Source organism: Ornithodoros turicata, chromosome 6 (genome assembly GCF_037126465.1).
Source record: "Ornithodoros turicata isolate Travis chromosome 6, ASM3712646v1, whole genome shotgun sequence".
NCBI lineage: Eukaryota > Metazoa > Arthropoda > Arachnida > Ixodida > Argasidae > Ornithodoros > Ornithodoros turicata.
The window spans coordinates 44,339,738-44,358,826 of record NC_088206.1 but is presented as its reverse complement, the minus strand read 5'-3'; the positions used below and the strand labels follow the sequence as shown (position 1 = coordinate 44,358,826).

General features: G+C 45.2%; 2 long non-coding RNA genes across 2 annotated transcripts in view; both read right to left on the bottom strand.

Moving 5' to 3' along the window:
- The window catches only part of LOC135396590 (uncharacterized), a 356,249-nt gene that overhangs the window by 45,223 nt on the left and 291,937 nt on the right, over positions 1–19,089 (bottom strand). The gene's annotated exons all lie outside the window — the stretch shown is intronic.
- LOC135397943 (uncharacterized) lies at positions 2,973–4,337 on the bottom strand. The gene is made up of 3 exons (XR_010423901.1): positions 4,212–4,337; positions 3,584–3,644; positions 2,973–3,175 (listed from the first exon to the last, which is right to left on the bottom strand). It is a non-coding gene; the product is annotated as an uncharacterized LOC135397943 (long non-coding RNA).

The following is a 19,089-nucleotide window of genomic DNA, read 5'->3' as shown; positions in this document are numbered from 1 at the left end:
ATAATGATGCAGCTGCATAGCCAAGAAAATATTTCAGGAGGTGCTTTATGAGGCTTGACATGGGGTGGAGGAGTCCCCCTCGTCAGTGCTTTACCCAGACCCCCCTACACCCCCCTAACTTTTTTGCCTCTGCACCCCCTACATGGGGTGCCCTTGTGATTTCAGCTTCAGATACGTCTGTAATGATATGTTAAGCCTTCCCCTCCCCCCACAATTTTTTCCAACACCCCTCTCGTGCTTGGGATTCTGGATAAACCACTGCCCCTCGTTCATTTTCGTGGGGCACTACATTAGGGCTTATGCCACTGCACTGATGTCACAATTAGGTGAAGCCGACTTGCAGAATGGCAACGCCTACCAAAGGAATGCCGAATTCGGCAAAAGAAAAACAACATGGCTAATAGGATGTTGCTGCCCAGGGAGTCCTGGCCGAAGAGGTGAGCTGTTAAGATCCATCATAAGGTTCTGTTGTGAAGTGAGAAATTTTGTAGTAGTGCACTACCTTTATAAAAAAGGAACCAGAAATGGAAAGTTATGCATGCATCATTTCATGAATTGTAATGTATCACTATTTGATATTCACATGCTTCCATTAAGGGAATGAACAACTGAACCTATATTCATATCATGGTCATGCTCTGTGTTTACCTGGAAGTCACATTTTTAAGGCTTGTCATTCTTTTGTCTGGATGAAGGTTTATGTTAACCGTGTATGAAATAACAGACACGTATCAACACATGTGCAGCTTGCGCACATTAAAACCAGCCATGTAGAGACAAATGCTTGTTTTTTTTTTAAATATTCTAGCCTATTCATGGTTGCTCTTCGCTTCTTGCAGGTTTATTCATTCCAGAAGCAAGAATTGTACAATTGTAAGGCGAATGGAAATAAACTGACATCAACTGAGATAGATGTTCCGTCTTGGCCAGTGACTGTAGGATGGCTCCAAAAGCGTCACAACAAAGCCAATATTCATCTAGCTCTCTACAAGTAGCTAACTCCACATAGTAGCCTGCTTCACAGCAACATCAACACTACCTTGTGGGAGTACACATTACACAATATGTTGCATTGTGCTGTGGTATGATAACATACCGTTTGTCTCGCAATATGTGTATATAAATATGATAAGGGCCCTAAGGGCACAGTGCATGCCTTATACCCTGCTGAATATATATCCATACCTGGCTGCGACATTGCATATCAATGCAGGTTACAAATACACATTTTCACATTTGGCCGTTATGAGACATCTTCGGCCGTAATGAGACTGCCTTCGGCCGTGTTGAGACTTTGGCCGTAATGAGACACTTGGGGATTAAAGGATTATCGGCCGTATTGAGACTTTCGGCCGTATTGAGACATCGGTGTGCTGCCGTTCGATTCTTAATTACGTTATGTTTTGCATTCCGAAACTAGACCGTCACAGCAGTGCAGCGCTGGGGATTGTACTACAGTACGTTTCCCAGCCAATATTTCAACAAGAAACGATGTGAGGTTAACAACCACCATGTATGTAATATCCCGTGCTGCGTTCTGGACAAAAATTGTTCCATAAAGAACGGTCCGGGAAAGGATATACTCGCATGGCAGAAAGAGATCGTTCTGTAGAATCACAGCCGTTGTTTTAGCCGTGTATCGGTTTCGTATGATTTATATCAAGCACCGCCGCAGAAAGTGTCTTTTAGTGAACGACTGCGGTGCTTTGCCTCGCAAATATGGACACACCGAAGCAGCCCAAATACGTTGTGAGCGTAATTTAATTGCTTCACGCAATTAGAACACGCTCGTTAGGACAGTTAATCAGGTAGTGATGTAAGCTTAATCAATTAAGTTACTTAAAAGTGGTAACACCTCCTTGAGACACAAGATTTACCTGTTTTTGAAGTACAGCCCTTCTATGTTTGTTTGTTTCTTCCTTCATTTGTTCTGATTATTTGCAGGCGCGGTTGTGCCAAACTGAATGTCCTTCTCGAGTACTCACATGCTTTTGCTGAATACAACTGCAGCGTGAGCAAAGCTGCTTAGGAACGGGGGCCTGCTATCCAGTGCTGACTTTGTCATGCTTGTTATGTGGAGCACGTTCGAAAAAATGCAGCCGCACATCTGAAACTCCAATGAGTATCATCGTCATCTAAAAGAGAGCGTCGTAGCACCGTTGTGAGACCAGACACGCTTTCTGAATATCTTCTATGGCACCTTCCGCAGTTTGCACAATTTTGTTCAGCATCGAAGTCTCTCATAGGAACCACTTTGCATTAACTGTGACTCCCATCTTACATTTTGATGTGAAAGGGCCTTCTTGCACTACACACGTACGGTCTGCAACATGATAATTGCAGCAGGACGATTTGGAGCTTGAAACAGTTGTGATTTTGTCATTTTGGCCCTCGTGTACCCCGTCTGTGAAACGTAAACAAAAAAAATCTAACACGATATGCTTTTGTAAAGAAGGTCACTGATGGTGAGTAAAGAGAATATACAAGTTCAAGTTTATTCAACATTTTATATCATACATTATATTATTCAACATTTTATATCAAGTTTATACAACATCAAGTTTATTCAAGTTATTTCTTGCACTTATGCGTTTCAGGATACAATGAACGTGCAGGGAGGTCACAAAAGACTACATTTATTGTTTTATGACCTTGCTACAGTGACAATATATATTTTAGGAATGACAATGGACAGGTACTCTCTCTAAATTTGTAGCACTCAATTTTAGGTTAGAATGAGCAATGAATAGTAACTTCCCTCCTGGTATTTTCTTATATATGATGAATTTTGAATTTAATGTGATCAAATATGTGTTAATATAATAATATATAAGAATATAATATGTGATAAATGAATGTGATCAACAGTAGATGTAAACAACACCAGTAGCCAGAGAAGTGCATTCTCAAGAAATAATTTTCTTCTTATAGCATATATGTGCATGCCTATTAACTGAAACAATTCTCACGGTTCTCACGGTTTTAATTTCTGAGAGTGTACTGTAGAGACGGCTTAGATCTACAACAGTTAATACAAGGTATTATATACTGTGAATACATTTAAAAATCCCATGTGACACATACTTTCTGGAGGTGCTGTGGTAATCAAAGTTTGTGGGCATTACGCAGGTTCTGCACCCATTTCTTGAGTATGTCGAGGCAGCTGTGAAGTAACCTGCATTGATGATGATTATTCCAATTTTTATGGTGCATCGACAACAAAGGAAATAATACATCAGAACATTGGTTTGGGTGCAACCAGTTAAAAATGAATATGTTGTTTAATAAATGCATTGGACAAATGTTAAAACATCAGTTTAAAACATGGTTTACAATCCCTGTATGTTCTAAAAATTAAAAAGATGAAAAACTATTCTAAAAAGAATATGGGGAACTCTTCTAAAAAGAATTATAATCTCTAATTATTATATTGCTGGGTGAAGGAGCCTAAAGTGTAAGGTGTGTTTCTGATGTGAACATGCAAGAAAATATGCAAAACTGAGAGAGGCTAACCACAGTGCGTGCACTGAGGTTGTTCCTTCCTGTAAAGTAGAAACCAGTGGATGAGGAACGTGATACTCACCTGTACACCCAGCCGTATCACACTACACAGATTATTCACTGGGTAGCCCTCATGACGAAACCTGTATTGAGAGACCACTTTTGCCTTAAAAACTGCTTCAAATAGCACGACACGCTACAAATTATTACTATCGTAACAAGCTGACGATACAGCTCAGACAAAGGCGTTATTCAAGTCGCGCCACACCACCGTTACGTAGGATTCTTTGTCACAAATCAAACCAAGGCACAAAACAATACCAATACATGAAAAAAGGTGACAATCTTGGTCTCATTATGACGTAATACCGAACTTGTGCGCGAAGGTAATTCAAAGAAATGAATGTGGCACTTGCTTCCGCAGAGAACACCGTGTACCATGCTAGCAATGCATGCAAAAAAGCGCTCGAGTGCTCGCACATATATTGATGACAACACTACCTGTGTAGTGTAACGTGTTCTTTCAAGCATATTATGCACTCAAACTGTATTTGCCGCCGGGTAAAATGCAAGTGTGCTCGATTGAACGCCGGAAGAGCGATCAAGCAACCTGCTTCCAGTGCTCGTTTTGGGCAAAAAAAACACTTCATAATGGTCAACTAAATATACAGAATGAACGCCTATTTATTCCTCAATAAAGAGTGACTCACCTGTATAAATTTAGGCCCTGTAACCTTGCCAGTACGGTTGGTACGACCGTAATTGCAAGAAGTTGCCATGATCGCTGCGGCGACTGTTGTGGGCACCGTAAGATGGCGGCCGGTTTCTTCACGCTCGCGCTCCCTATCCGCGATCATGGAGGTAAGAAACTAAGGAGAGGGCTATAAGATCGGAGGGCCGTGGGACCCCTCTAGCGGTCGCTCCTGGCAATACCACGCCCATCTAGTTGCCCGGTCACGTGATCCCCACATGTTTCGGCGTTATGGCGGTCTGCGCGGAGGCTTGGAAGTTTAGCAAACCTCATCTTCAACAAAGTCTTACCTTCAAGGAGTCCATTCGCACAATACTTTGAAGGTTATGGGTTGTTTCAACATTTGCCGCGTGATAAATCACAGCAAAAGTTTAGCAAAACAGAAGAGAAGCCAGGCAATGTCACGATGACGTACGTACGTCTTCTAGCGATTTAGTGATCCATTGCTTCCACACTGAGATGATCTATCTTGTGCTTCAACCGGTGTGATAACTTCTAACTCCAAAGATGTTATGAAAGCGGAAACAAGTAATTCGGCAGCAGCTCGTCTCTGTATTCAGGTAAGATACTTCGCGGACATGGAGGACGCCATGTTTTATGACGTCTTGCCGTGACGTTTATGGGTCACGTGTGTGGGCAACTAACCACAATGCCATGCGCGGGTCACAGCACGCTCGCTTGCATTGGGAGAGGCGCTTAGGGCATCTCCTTAGTTTCTTACCTCCATGTCCGCGATCCAGCCTTTTACAATCGAGATCAGTGCGCGCATCTGAGCCATCTGAGAGACATCTCTGGCGTCTCGAGTCGAGGTGCGCGTTCGGCGCCGATCTTGCTTTTCACTTGCAAATGGCGCTACTTATCACCTTTGGTGCAAAATGTGTTGCTGTGCTTGGTGCCGTATAATTTTTCGTGAAAGCTAAATCTGTACTTGCTGTCGTGTATCCTTTGGTGGCATCATGGACACTCAGGACCTGTCCTCGCTCCAAAAGTATGCCGCTCCGGGGTTTTCACTGTCAGAACGAAAGAGAGGAAGTCGCCCGGGTGGATGAAGTCTGGTGACAGCTTTTTTTGTTGGCTTTTTTTTTTTTTTTTTTGCTGTTTTGTGCTGACGGGAAATAACGTTTATTTCCTGGAAAATTGGCCTGATATATCGAGCATAGAAACTGAACTATTGCTGCGTGCCGTGGGAGACGTGGATTTTTCGGATAGGATGCGGATGTCAAAAAGCTAATCCGCAAAGGGGCTTTCGCTCACACGACAGAAAGTATTACCACGTGGTATTACTTAGACCTGCCCATCACCGCTAATCCCCAATCTCCGTTGCCGGCACCGTGCACACCGGAAACGATGCCATGAACTTAACCACCCAGGATTTCAATACGTGTGTTATGCTACAGCAGCAAAGACTATGGTAACCTTGCAGAAGTCTGAGCCACAGCATATTGCTTGGTCATTAAAACCCAACCAGACCAGAGAAAAATTGAAAATAAACAGAATTAAAAGAGGAGCCCAAGAAACAAATATAGCACCCCACTGGATACATGCAACGTGGGTCAGTGTGGCCGTAATACCCTCTACTACAAAAAAATTATTTTCTCCTGTTTACGAAAAAACACCCTCGAGATTTTTTAATATGTTGTAGAGGAAGGCTCGTTCTATAAAACTGCGTTGGTTTCAGGCGTCTCTTCCGACCTCTTCATTGCGTGTTTTACACTCGATTGTAGCGAATTTTGGAAAAATTGCATACTTCCTCTTTTTTTCCTGCAATGACTATGAAGGTTACGTGTCTGTAGATTTTTCCTGTTGAAGTATTTCTTGGGGCCTTGGCAGGAAAAAATATTCATTAAAATTTAATGGTTTGATTTTCCACAAAAAATCGCGAAGTAGGAGGAAAATTGCGAAACTTCCGGCCTTTGTATACCTACACCGATTACAGCACGACAACCGGGATTTGGACGCTGTGTAGAGCATAGTTTCCTCTATACGCAAAAGAAAACCGCACAGTTCTAGGTGCTTTCTATGAGCCGCACCTGCCGTTCACGCCAGGCACGGTTTTCGCCAGCGCTGCGAACTTTGCTCGTGTCTAGCACCCGCCACATTGAGATTTTGTAAGAAATGTTTCGTGGTGTGTCGTTTTGCACTATTACGGACTGCTAAAAATTTTTTGCGTAAAAGTTCGGGATCGTTTTGTGGGGGCCGAGCAGGTCCGCTGGATCATTTCGCGTGGAATCGCCCAGCTGTTTAATAGGAACCTCAAGATGATATGTTGGTGTCTTTTACCAACAGGCCTAAATATTGCGACGCCCGTCCTACTGAGTTTGGTTTTACCATTCGTACGATGGAAAATACGTCGACAACATTTACCCCGGCGTAATTGAATTTCGGACGGGAAATAGCGTTCCCCCTCGAAAACACTCTGCGGACACGGCACACACAGCCCGGTCGTTCCTGCGCGAAGTACCTACGCAAATGATCTTCGCGGTAGAATCTTTAGTGCCATCCGTTTGGCACGAGAGAATCTTGAGTTCGCAAGACGGGAACAGTATAATAAAGGTCGACGCGAGGTCAATTACCGTATGGGACACCTGGCTATAAGCCGAATGACGCAGCGAAAGGCTTTGTTGCCTCCCTCGTTGACCGGTGGGACGGTCCATATCGGTTGAGCGCGCAGCTAACTCCGGTTTGCAGCGACAACGAGCAATCCGGCAGCGCATCTCGGATAACGGCTGGTGGGATGAGGATCCCGATCCAGCGTCGCGAGGCCGTTCTGTTTGAGTCCACCTAGGCCTTTTGCCAACCCCCTGAAGAGACTACTGCACAAGCCGGGGTTTCCGGGATTACTCGCCATAACCTTCGAACACGCAAGCAACCGACGTTTGACGTGACGTTTCTTTTCTGTCTTTCTTTCTTTCTTTTGTCATGCAGGATCGAGGTCCCGGACCCCTCTGGGTTCTTTCACCTCACGTCAGGGACTCCCTGCGCGCAAAGTTCGCTCCCTGCCTAATCCGAGGGGGCTCCATTCACTTCCGGTCCACCATGTTTTGCAACCTGGACGGTCTGGCGACGCTAGCCTAGCTTCGGTTTGCGTCTCGGCGTCAACGGCGAGACCACTCTCACCCACGACGAACCGACCCATCAGCTTCGCTTCCGGAACCCTTTCGAGGACCTAACCGACCGCCACCCGGTTGAACCTCCGACAATATATACTCCCGTGGAGAGGTCACAGCCGTGCCCTATCTGTGGCACCCTCCAAATTCATAAAGAAACACATCGCGCCGGCGCTCTTCACCTCACCCGCATTCAGCAGCAGCCCGTTACTCCTTGCCCCATGTCCCTGGGTGGTGGTGGTGCATGGTTGTTATGATGATGGAACTGCTTGCCGTAGCCGGCAACGCCACGACTATCGCAGGGGGGGGGGGGGGGGGGACCGTGCGTCCTGTGCCAACTTCAGGGGGTACTGTGCCGACATTTGTCTTAAAGCGTCTGAGGAAAACCCATGGAAAACACCCAGACAGCACAGCCAGCGTCCGGATTGGAATCCGGGTCATCTCCCAGTCTCGGCGTGTAATCAGAGGAGTCACAGTAGGCGGGTTTCGCCGCCGCTGGCATTTCCCGCCAAATTCCGGCTATTTACTTTCCATTGGCTCCGGTCCCCCACGTGACCTTTCTCGATCATGATAGGGTGAGGCTCATTTAACCGGTGGATTCGCCCGCGTTCGTTTCTCCGAGGCGCCGACCGACCCGTCTGACCGTTGTGTAGCTGGCGTCTACGTATGTGAGTAGACGGTGATTTCGTTTCGTGGATTTCGAAGATGTTCGAGCCATGGACGAACGCCTGAATGAAAGGTAAGCAGGCAAATGCATGATGCATGTCAGTGATCAGACGTTTAATACTGTCGCCTAACTGTGTGCATGGAGGTACGCCTTGTCCCGTATTACATCACTTTCTGCCGGTTATCAGTCATGATCTGGTTGATGATTCTGCGTGGCGTTACTTGTTGCGTTTTGTTCCGCTATTTGAATGTGTCTGATGTTTAATACACTGGTGTGCATGAAAAGGAAAAGAGCGTGCATCGCGTACGCAGGGCTCCTCGAATTTTGTCATTAGTCTACATTAGGCGCGTAACGATAGCATGTCTTACAGAGCGTATTCAGCCAATTAACGTTGCCTGTGCTCGGGTTTACCATATCATTAACAGGTTCCTTTATTTTTTTTTCATTCAGACACCGACAGCTGTTCGTGGCCCTGCGATCCGAGAGCCCCTGCCCCTGCCACCAGAAAATTCGACAGTTGTGCTGGGATGAAGCGGATGGCTTCTGCGAACCATCACGTGCTACATATGTGTATAATAATATCTACTTTCTCCAAACCGAATAGGTTCCCTTAAGAATTGTATAATATGATAGTCACGCTTTCTGTTGCTCGGCACTATTTATTCTTTATTTATTCTGCAGTATTCTGTAATAATCGTGTAGATATACTTGCATTCAAATGTTGCTTCTTGTTTATATGTTTACCGTGTCAATAAATTTGTACATGTGAATTCCTTCGTCTTTTGGATTTTCATTTTATGCTTCCCGATAATATTAGCAGATGGCCTGGCGAAGCGCTCGGAACAGGGGGGGGGGAGGTAATTCGAGTGAGAGGGTGTGGAGAGGGCACGCAGCACACATGCGCAGTTCGATGAGCCAGCGCGCGCTTTTTGGCGCCGTTTTCCGGCTACTTTGTCGTGATTCGTTACGGATGATCACGTGGTCAAGGGGAGCGGTGGTTTTCGTGGTGAAACTGTGGAAGCTACAGCTGCACTCCACTGGTGTAATGCCATCACCACAACCACTAGTCCACGGGAGCGAATCCATGTCCCTGGGCCCGTCGGATATCCGAGCTGCCTTGGAGCTTTTCATCGGTACCAGCCGCGGCAATTGGTTGGTTCCCACGCCCCCGTCCGCCCGGACGGATAGCGAAACGGAGTTCAGTGTACAGTAGTTGGTTTGTTTATTACCACCCAGTTTCCAAAAAAGTGTAATTCACCGTAGCTTCTGAGTTTACATCTTCGAAGATCTTGCATCAGTTACCTTGCAAACTATTCTCAGATTGCATTACGCTGCTAGGTAAATTGGAACCTTCCGTGACTTCCTTACTGAAAAATGAGTAATGATTTCTGTAAAATCAAGAGTCTGTATTCACCAACTTACTTAAACCATTGCATTAATGACGTCGGATTTAAATCGATAACGTGAGACTTTCGTTCGCCAATCCTGGATCACCCCATGCTCTACCACTTGCTGCTGTGAAGCTCACGGCACCGCACATAGCGAGCTTCCTGCACGGCGCATACGCATTTCGCAGGAGTCTGCCAGAAGCGAAGGAGGCCGGTAGGCCCAATCTCCGGTAGGGAGCCTCCATGGGTTGGCATGGGGTCGTTGATCTGTCGCCTAAAGAGCTAGGTCGCGAACCAGCGTTCCCTCTTGTTTGAGTAGTTCCTACCTGATTGAGCAAATACATTCGTTGGTGGACGAAGACCAGCGTGCGTGGAGATCTGCAGAGCGCGTTACTCGCATGATACGTCGTGCAGCGAAATGCCAGGGTGCTGTGTGCCCAAGTGTGCCAATCACTCTCGGAAAGGTGCCCGTTTGTATCGCTTCCCATCATCTAAAAAAGCGGAAAGATGTTTCGCTCGCGCAAGTAAAGAGAGCAGAATGGGTACCAACAAGGAGCTGGTGCGTGTGCGAGGTAAGCAAGCACCTTTGCAGCGTGCAGTGTGTACCGTGTATTCTGGTAGCTCAGTGGTCATTTACGTTAAAGTAAATTAAATTGCGTTAAATCTCCGCAAAGCCACAACAAGCTCATTGAGCTTCGTGAACACGTACCGCTCGCGACACGGTTGTCTGAAATCTCCAGCCTGTGGCGGTGCGGTCCCCTGTCGGCTAGAGTCACTGTACCGGGTTCGGAAGAGTACCGCAACCGCTCCGCGTCGTCTGCTCCGGCAGCCATATTGCTTCCAAGCCGCCGCGGATCGCGTAGTAGGAAGTCAGTGTTACATCGCGTTGATTTCGCGGCTGTGCACCAAAAATTTTGTGACTTCTTGTGGTGGGACTTGGCTAATACTTAATGAATCAGGGCACAAGCGTCACTACAGTATAGTTTGTTGTATTCTGTAGCTAGCAGACGAATTATGTTGGCGCGTGTTCGCCTCTAAAAGGCATCGTCGAGTTTCGTTTGCGCTCTATAGATCAGTTTTTTTCTTTTAGCTCACTTGTTTTGTGGACATAAAACTATAGTGCTCGTGTGTGCAGTTTCAGGTTGACATAAATAACCTCCACCAGTTTTATTCTCATCTCTTCGCAATTAAATTTCTATTCCCCACGTTCAATGGCTATGTGAATGCCAACGTTTTTTCAAGCGCTTGTAAAGTGCTGTGGATTGTTCTTCCAATCCCCTGCTCCAACGCAAGCAGTTGATCTTCCATGAGGAGTAGACCGTGGTCACTACATTCCGTCTCAGCCTTTGCTCGTTTCTTTTAAGACTGCGACCTCGTCGAGGGAACCATCACATGACTTGTCTGCAGGTTTTTCCTGTGCATATTCCTCGATGCTCTGGTCACAGAAATTTGTGACGGTGTTGTCTTCCTCTGCAAAGTTTCACTCACAATTACAGCTCAATATTTAGGAATAGTTTTCATAACTTTCAATATTTAGGAAGTCTTCCATAAGTTTCAATAGTTCTCATAGTGCATATCTACATATATTTCGACGCATTACCATCCTACGCTGCCCCATGAACTATATGTAGGAATAGTCTTCATAAGTTCAAAAAATTTTCATAGTGGATGTCTACATATATTTCGACGCATTACCATCCTCCACTGCCCTTGATCTTACAGTGGGTTGTCATCAACATCAGTGTGCAAGTCTTTTGGTGACTCCTTGGAGAACTCTGCGTGAGAAGAACGGGGGATAAGAGCCTTCCTCAGCCTCGTAGGTGTCCGGTATGCAAAACTGCTTGGGACTGCCTTCCACTTTCGAATCTCCTTGTCCTCCAAGTCGTCGCGTGTGAAGTGGTCCTGATAGTGGCGTTTTGTTAGCACCGCAGGACAGGGAACGCAGTGGGAAGATCCAACAAGCACTACCTTGATACGCCCGGCTGTTCTTCGCACAGTTGAACTGTTATTCAATACTGTGTGCAAAGGTTCTGCAATGAAAAATAAACAGGCCACGAAATTTACCTTGCTCAAGCGTGTGTTATTCGTAGGCGTGAAGTTCTTCCGGCAGGTTCTGTGCCGATCTACGCGTCTCGTCACTTTTGCCTGTCAAAATGCAGAAAAATGCTTTGCCTGACTCTGTCCCGTTGCAGCACAACATCCAGACATGGTTGTTCGTAGTTCCTCAGCTGTCTGAGATCCATTTCACGTACAAAAAACCAAGAGCGGCACACGAACGTACGCGCACATGCGTCCCAGCTACTGCGATCCCCGTAGACCCGGCAAGAGGATGGAAGCAAAGAGGAGGAAAACGCACCACGTGACGCGCCTCGGCGAATGAGTAAGGCGGCGGCACGGGTAAAGCGAACGCGATACTCTTCCCCCGGATACAGAAGACTCTACTGTCGGCGGTGTCGCGCTCGAGGGCATGGAGGAAGGAAACACAAGGAGCGGCCCCTTCGACAGTTTTCTATCGGGACGAGCGTAGCCGGCTTCGCACTGCGTGCTTGCACTTTATTTTTCTGTGTTCGAATGTTTACAGTTCTATCAGAAGCGCAGTCACAGTGTGCAGAACGCAAAAGGGGTACGCGGGACCGGAAACATCACGTGTGGCAACGGTTACTTCTAACGTATGTACGTTCCTTGATTAAGTGGTAAAAAATTCCGTTCTCAAAATACCATTAATCATATTTGTACAACAACAGGAGATATGAAATGAATCTGTGGCACAGTTTAAGGTCCCAAATGAACAATTCAAGATGACTCGAACACACACGGGCGACTAAAAAAACTTACCGTGTACTTCCGAACAAAACGCGTTCTCGTGACAGAGCTGCTTTCAGTTCAACGAGAGCCGCAGCCGGGACAGGAACACATTACCATACGTCGTTTCTACGATGGTGCTCACATTTTCACAATAAATTACTTTCAAAAAGCAAAATCATACGGAGAGCAGCGCGAGAAACAAAGCCTCGCAAAACCGGAACTTTAGAGGGGGTCACGTGGTGGACAGGAAGCAATGGCGATTTTTACTCGAGCGACCGCTAGAGGGTGGCTACGCTAGTCTGGAGCGCAGAGCCGCTTCTTGTGTTTCCTTCCTCCATGCATGCTCGAGGGAACTATACCAATACAGACTCCGAGGGGAGGCCGCGCGCAGTCGCCAACTGTCCGGAGAAGTAACCCTCGGATACCCGGGTGTCGTCTGATAGCAAGAGAGTGAGAGAGAGGGATAGCGGCCTCCCCTAGGAGGCTGTATTGGTATTCGCTCCGAGATCGAACGGTGTCGGCGCGCTGCGGAGAACAGAGAACTATCGCAGTGTGGACGCGTCGTCTGCTTTTACACGTTTATTCCGCGTTCAATGCCGTAGGGGGAACCGAATAGTGTCGTACCATCGCGGCAGAAGTCATCTTCCGGTGAATATACACAAGAATTACGAAAAAGAACCATCAAATCCGAACATCGGCCCACGTGTTATCCACACTAGAATGGTGACAGTATCGCCCCCTATAGGTCGATCTCGCAGCGAATAGTTCCTTCGTGTGCGACACTGCCGATAGGGCACCGCTCAGCCACAGGCTGGAAATTTCAGACAACCGTGTCGCGAGCAGTACGTGGTGCAATGAATCTTCGGTATATTTCGGGCAGCGTGAGAAATGTGCTACACGTTTCTTCGTACAAATGTGAAGAGGCATTCGTCTTTTATTCATAATAACGTGGACAATAATCTTCCGTCTTGTAGCCAACACAAAGAAGAACTATGTTATGTAACCGTGGGCAAATTTGTACAACTGTGATTAAGGGTGCAGTTTCGACAGGAGCATGTCGGTAAAACAACGTCGTTTTCAAGCACAACGGCAGCTGGTGTTGCACTTGAATGAGATGTTAGAATAAAATATGCTTTCAATTAACATATTTCTGTTGTCTATACACATTCCCCTGTTTACTACTGTAATTCGCTGGTCGAGACGCGACCGCATGTCCTGGTGCAGTGACTAGTTTAGACAAACGTTACAAAGCATTAGCAACATATTTTACAACCCATGACCAGCTCTACTAGCATATATGACAGTTTTGCTACGCTAATATCCTTCATTCCGCTTTTACCCTCTTCCTGTCGCGAAAAATCGAGAAAAACGCAACCCCGCCGCTGACGCCGAATGCAATGTGGGAGTCAAGATGCCGGCGCTCGTAGCAGACGACGGAGTTGTCGCCTCCCTGAAAAGAGGACGCACATGGAGGCTCCCTAATCTCCGGTTCACGAAGAATTTTTCATCAAATCTTGGGTAAGTTCTGATTGATATAGTTACTAGAAGCGCCCAGGACACGGATTTTATCACAATGGGACGAATATTTGCATCGAATATTCCATCAAGAGGTTGCGCCGCTCCTATTTGTCTGACGTTTTTTTATACATACAAATGTGCTACAGCGCCCTTTTGTTTATACATGGTTCAGCTGTTCTACTACAAAGCGAGGAACATGACCATATTCTCATTTTTTTCTCATCTTTGCCAAGGTTTTACGCGAAGAAAAAAGAAAATAGCATGGGATAGCTTAACGTCGGTCTAAGTACGTTGCAACTACTGTGAACATGTGTGTTGAAAAAACTATCGTAGAGTGGTTGCGGTGGGTGATGTTGCACTAATTTGAAGTTAACCGATAAAAATTAAGTAGAATCGTTTTAAATGCACGGTTAGTAAAGAAAACGGCGTAACGCTTGACCGGGGGCACGAAATGCGGCAGTTGTTTCGAGGCGCTATTGCGTGCTTGGCAAACGCAAAAAACTCCGTCAAAGTATGGTCAAAGAGAGTCACATCGACATGCATGTGCCACTGGACAAAGTCCATATACCAATCCAAGGGACCGAGAGAGCGTGCGGATGGCCGAACGCCAACGTGCATCTTCAAAAACAAAATATAAGTAGCGCTTCCGCTTATTATGAGTGTCATCTCCTGTGATACACACTGTAAGCGCCCCCGTCACTGTAGAGTAAGAGCAATAACATGCTAGATGGTCGTTGCGAGTCCTAATAGAGAAATTGAGGGGCGTTATCCATCTGGCATATGTTTATCAACCATCCCGGTATCTCTTCCTGGCATCATCTCTTCGCAGCGTGTCTGATCTCCAGGCATATTATAGAGTACAATAGGACTTATCATAAAGTGCATTAGTGTCTTGCAGCTGTTGTGTGGATGCTATCAAGGCATGGAAATATTGCATGTTGTTGCACTACACTGAACACAAAATTTGAGCAGATTTTCCGTTCCCAGATTATGCAAATATCGGAATAAAAGCGAACGCTAGGTCACCATTTCCCCTGGATTCACATGCAAGCATAGATGAAACTGAAATGTGTCCTTCACTTATTTCCGCATGCAACAGCAGAACAGACCAATGAAGAACAGTGCTTCAGGTATCGTGTTATCACTGCTACATTAGAAGGCATTCAAAGAGACAGCTGCTTACTTCTGTATTGATTTATCATCTGGTAACAGTAGATATACTTTTGTAGGGCTGCTTCTGCAAAAGACACTACACAGCAATGTGCTAAAGGAGGCTGCAAACCTTTTGGAAGCATAATTACTTTTCGAGGGGGGGGGGGGATATGTTTATTAGACAAAAAGTGAAAAAAACGGGGAAAGGTCAGCCAAACGGGACGTCGGCTTGCTATTCCAGAAATAAGAAATAATAATAAATAAATAAAAAGAAAATAGAATAATTAAAGAAAGAAAGAAAGAAAGACAGAAATAAGAAGGAATAAGAAATAAATAAATAAATAAAGAAAATAAAGAAATAAGAAATAAAGACGTAAGAAAAAGAAATAAATAAAGAAAGAAAATTAAGAAAAAAGAAATAAAGAAAAGGAAAAAAAAGTAAGAAAAATAAATAAATAAATAAATAAAGAAAATTACGAAATAAGAAATAAAGAAAAAGAAAAAGAAGTAGGAAAAAACGAAAAACTACCAGATGATGAAAGAAGGATGAGGTAGATTAAAGACAAAGATGACAAAAAAGATGACTAACAAACGGTGAAGGAATGATGAGATGAATCACAGAAGATGACTTTAAAAAGAAAGCATGAGGTTAATGCGTTGAAGGTGAGAGTGGGGCACAGAAGAAGAATGAGATTTCACGACTGAGTTCACAGGCTGTTCATCAGACCTGAGTCTCTCAAGAAAGTCAGCACTGCTTTGGTCACAGACTGCTGTGTGTGATCTCGTACTGGGCCGAGCAGAGTGGCCAGAGAAAAGTCCGTGCACCGCAGCTCGAGTAGGCGTCGTCTCAGCGTGGCTCGAGAGGTGTCGAATCTGTGACAGTCGAGGAGAAGGTGTGGCACATCAGCTTCAACAGCGCAAGTGGGGCATTTGGGCGACTGGAGAAGACCCATTTTACAGAGGAGTAGAGGTGTCCTGGCGACATTAAGGCGTAGTCGGTGTAGAATGGACGCTTCTTGACGCGAGCAGTGGTGTGTGGCAACGAAATCCATCGACGGGTCGATAGATCGGAGATGGTCGTTCAGTCGGACAGCGTCCTCTTGAAACTGCCGAGTGCCGTTATAACGGAGTCGCTGTGTCTGTAACCGACACGATGAGGCTGAAAGTGGTAGGAGACAGTTACTGGAGGTGCCGTCCCCATGTGCCCGACGTGCTAAGGCGTCTGCGCGGGTGTTTCCGTGCAGGCCGGTGTGACTGGGTACCCATTGGAAACACAGGCTATGACCAAAGGATAGAAGTCGGTTGTATATTGCGACTATCATGGTATCTAGGCCGCCGATTGTTCTAGAACAGTAATTTGCTAGAACTTCTAGCGCCACCTTACTGTCCGTGAACACAACCCAAGCGCCAGGCGGTGATACCGCTATGTGGTTCAACGCTGTCAGTATGGCGAAGAGCTCGGACTCTGTAGATGACGTTTCGTAGGGGAGCTTGTGCGCCACTTCAAGGTTTTCATTTGGCATATAAAAGGCTGCAGTAGATCCGCCTTGAGACACTGAACCGTCAGTGTACACAGGGAGTCGTTGAGAGTACGCTAAGTGAGTTTCGAGGTTTACTATTGCAGGTATACATAACCATGACCAATCACCGACAGCTTTTGTGCATTGTATAGGCACAAATATTCTGGAGGTCCTTTCTCAAAAATTATCTGTTGTGGACTCATTTATCACAACAACTTTGTATTCGTGAGCCTTTTGTTTATATTCAGACAATAAAGGCTATTACGTAGTTCCACAAGGATTACTTTTTTTCATAGAAGCGTGCACTCTCAATATCCTGCTCAATTAGTTGCCCAGGTCACATGAGAACATAGGTGAGCAACGCCGCACAAGGGAAAAACCTTGCTACATTCCACATGCTGACTCCACTAATATATCTGAGGTGTCGTACTGCAATAGAGTTGAAATGCACAGGAATAACGGGCAATGTGGACAGAAACTTTGAAGCTCCCATTGCACCGTGCTTAAAGTTGAAAATTAGATCAACTGCAGTTACTGCATATAGCACCTTGCAGATGAATATAACAAAACATAGGCTATAGACTCAGAAATAGACGGTATAGACAATTATAATAGGATTCAGGTGGTACATGCAACATCAAAGTGGAAATGTGGTTCTGCCATACTGTAGCATGAACGCATGGACAAATTGTACATGGTCACATGACAGTTGTCAACTACTTAAATGAAAGATAGCTTGCGTTAACATGGGTACAGATTTCTCCAGCCAGTGCAGCCGTTTATATCCACACTGAGCACACGAGCACGTGGCAGAACATGCACCCATGTTAACAATAGCTATCATGCTTTTACGTTATTGACAGCAGCCGTATGACCGCATAGCTTTTCTGTGCTCATGTGTTCAGTGTGCATATTGACGACAGCAGTAAAGCAGGGTAAACAACCACGCATGTTACACTAGCTCTCCTTCTTTTACGTTTTTGATAGCTGTCATATGGCCACAGAGTTTATCCATGTGCTCATGTGTTCAGTGTGAATATAGCGCAAAACAAAATAAGGTTTCCCTTTTGTGTCTCCTGCATGAAGCTCAACGCTTTTCTCAGTTCAGTAAAGTGGACCGAAATAATTACATGCTCTTCTTGTGTGCCAACGTAATGCATATGCCCAAAATCTGTGAAACTGTTGCTTTGGGTGCTGGTATCTTGCAAACCATCTCCCATATGTCATGTATTAATTTCCAGAAGTTGCGTGAAGACAGTGCATGTTCATCACTCGTTACTGAAGTTAGGTGGTTAGTCATGCAGAGGCATCTATATTACTTTACTACGAATCCAGCATTGTGTCCCATACATCTGCTCGCAGACTTTGTCCTTGATAATGCGGTACACCATGCTCACTACATTAAACTAGATTTGTGCTGACACAACTGGATGAACATGTCGGGTTCTGCAAAGTGACAACTACCAATGTGGCTCAAAAAATAACTGAGATTGTGGACGAAAGATATACAATCATATGAATTTCAATAAAAGTAATACAACACATTGTAGCTAAGATGGACCTGATTTCAAATTGCATCCTTTTCTTTGTATGAGCTTATATGCATTGTGTCCATTTTAAAAATTGCAGACTTCCTCTCACAGTATGATATAGATCAATACAGAAAGTGAGGAGACAATGATTAGTGCTGCTGCTTGCTGTGGCACTGATATTTCATGCTAGAACGAGCGCCTCTAGGTGTGCCTTGCTGTGATATTCCACTGTGTTGTTTTTCCAGAAATAGCACAATCTCTCAGTACAAAGGTGTACAGTCAAACTGCATAACCATACAGTGCAGAAATGCAGCCTGTGCAATAATTTTTCATAGCTTTATCATCTGTGCAAACAACGAAAATTAGTCGAAGCAGGCCACAAAGACGGACGATACAAACATGTAAGCCTCAAACGTCCAGTTGAGTTACTTAAATTATCGTGGGTATTTCAGGGTGTCTGCAATCTAGTAAAGCATGGAAAACTGGAAATAGTCTGAGAACTATTGCATGACCGGAAAACTAAAAAAAAAATGTCAAATTGGTGATGAGCTGCTGAAGTAAAAATACCCTAAATAAGTTTGCACAATTGTACAGTGGCAATTGTCTTTGTCATGGCATCACACAGGCCTGTTATGTCCTTTCACAGTCAAAGTAGAGTGATCTGTGTCAGAGTGAAGTGATAACTAACTGCATCACTATGGAAATTCTTTCTGAACAAGAAGCCTAAATTAAAAAAAAAAAACTGAATAGGGAGTGATTTCAAAGATCGCAGTGCATGATGCGGTCGTCCGTGTTGCCGTTCTTCTGTCCGCGTCTTTTTGTTGTCATCATGAATCATGAATTTGTACCAACTACCCCGGCTTCACACGCTTGTTTAGTGCATGATATGCTGTTGGCAGCCGTATTATAGCATGACATGAGCTGTGGGGAGTTTTTAGGCATTGGCGGCGGTGGTGGTTTGGCATGTAATGATGCGGTGATAATGTTAGTGAAACTGCTTACAGTGCAAGTGTGGAGTCGAGAGAGAACTTTTAGATAGGAAATAGAGGATAGATAGATAGGAAAAATAGATAAGTCCCCAACCAGGTATGTAAAAGTCTGATAAAAGAGAGAGGACGCTGACAAGCTGGTGCATACTTGAAGAAGGA